The 1,924-nt window shown below is 38.4% G+C and overlaps 1 non-coding gene across 1 annotated transcript; it reads right to left on the bottom strand.

Annotated features, from left to right (window-relative positions):
- Nucleotides 1–437: 437 nt before the first annotated feature.
- LOC128279963 (small nucleolar RNA R71) lies at nt 438–544 on the bottom strand. Its single transcript, XR_008270147.1, has one exon. It is a non-coding gene; the product is annotated as a small nucleolar RNA R71 (small nucleolar RNA).
- Nucleotides 545–1,924: the final 1,380 nt, after the last annotated feature.

Here is a 1,924-nt window from a genome sequence, read left to right as displayed (position 1 = left end):
ATGGTTGAAAATCAGAATAATCCACTACCTCCTGTGGTTGCTACGAATCCTGTAATCAAAATCCTGCCCCTCGTACTATGTACGATTATGCTAAGCCCACTCTTACTAGGGCCGAATCGAGTATTGTTAGACCTGCCATTGCTATAAATAATTTTGAACTGAAACCTAACACTATTCAAATGGTTCAATAGTTTGTTCAGTTTGATGGTTTGCAGGAAGAAGACCCAAATACTCATTTGGCCAATTTCTTAGAGTTTTGTGATACTTTCAAGATAAATGGCGTTTCTGACGATGCCATTCGCTTACGATTATTCCCCTTCTCGTTGAGAAATAAGGCTAAGCAGTAGTTGAACTCCCTACCACGAGGGTCCATCACTACTTGGGATCAAATAACCGAGAAGTTTTTATTGAAATACTTTCTGCCAGCCAAGACGACAAAGTTGAGGAATGATATCTCTTCTTTTGTGCAGATGGACTTAGAAACCCTATACGATGCATGGGAGAGGTATAAGGACTTATTGGGAAGGTGCCCTCATCATGGGTTACCTTTATGGCTACAGGTTCAAACTTTTTACAACGGTTTAAACCCCTCAATTAAGTAGTTAATCGATGCAGCCGCCGGCAAGACCCTAAATAACAAAACACCTGAGGAGGCTTAAGAGTTTATTGAAAAAATGTCATTGAACAATTATTAGTGGCAAGTCATGAGGACAAAGCCGACAAAAGCCTCTTGTGTTTTCAACCTCGACACGGTCACCATGTTATCAAACCAGGTAGAGCTCTTAAATAAAAAAATCGATGGTTTATGTGTCTTTACGTAGGTACATCCGGTAATGTAGTATGACACAAGTGGAAGAGGACTGAATAATCCTAAATACTTAGCCTACGACCCTAGCACTATGAACGAACAAGTCAACTATATGGGTAACAATTCTAGACCTCAGAATAACCTCTATAGTAATACTTACAATGAAAGTTTGAGAAACCATCCCAATTTTTCTTGGGGTGGTCAAGGAAATCAAAGACCACAACCCCCTCCAAGCTTTCAACCACCTTACCAGCAGGAAAAGAAGTCAAACCTTGAGGAGATGCTAACGAAATTCATCTTGGTGTCAAAAATATGTTTCCAAAACACTAAAGCAATGCTTAAAAATCAGCAAGCATCAATTTAAGGGCTCGAGAATCAAATAGGTCAACTTGCTAAGCTGATCTCAGCAAGAGCACAAGGTAGCTTGCCTAGCAACACTGAGACTAACCCAAGAGAGCAACTCCATGCGATTACTGTTCGAGATGAAGAAAGGTTAGTTGATTCCAAACCAGAACCAAGGCAAGAAGGTGTGGTAAGTAAAGATAAGGTGGATGAAAGCCAGAATAAACAAAAATCGGTGAGCAGAGAATATACACCTCGCGTGTCATACCCTAATGCGACAAATAAAGACCGCATAGATGAACAATTCGATAAATTTCTTAACATTTTGAAAAAGTTTCATATTAACTTACCGTTCATTGAAGCTCTTTCACAGATGCCCAACTTAGTAAAATTTTTAAAAGAGCTTCTGGCAAACAAATAGAAGTTAGATGATTCGTCATACGTAGAGTTGAATGCAGTTTTCTTGGCCATTTTGCAGAATAAACTACCTAGTAAATTGAAAGATCTAGGGAGTTTTACTATTCCTTATTTAATTGGTAGTTTAGCTATTAATAATGCTTTGGCTGACCTAGGGGCAAGTATTAACATCATGCCCTATAAAATGTTTAAGCAACTAGGTCTTGGGAAACTCAAACAAACTAGGATGAGTATTCAACTAGCGGATAAAACTGTAAGATTTCCTAGGGGTATTTTTGAAGGTGTACTAGTAAAAATTGATAAATTCATATTCCCAATAGACTTTGTTATTTTAGACATAGAAGAGGATGGTGACGT

The sequence above is a fragment of the Gossypium arboreum genome, chromosome 8 (genome assembly GCF_025698485.1).
Source record: "Gossypium arboreum isolate Shixiya-1 chromosome 8, ASM2569848v2, whole genome shotgun sequence".
Classification (NCBI taxonomy): domain Eukaryota; kingdom Viridiplantae; phylum Streptophyta; class Magnoliopsida; order Malvales; family Malvaceae; genus Gossypium; species Gossypium arboreum.
This window is presented reverse-complemented; position numbering and strand designations above follow the sequence as displayed.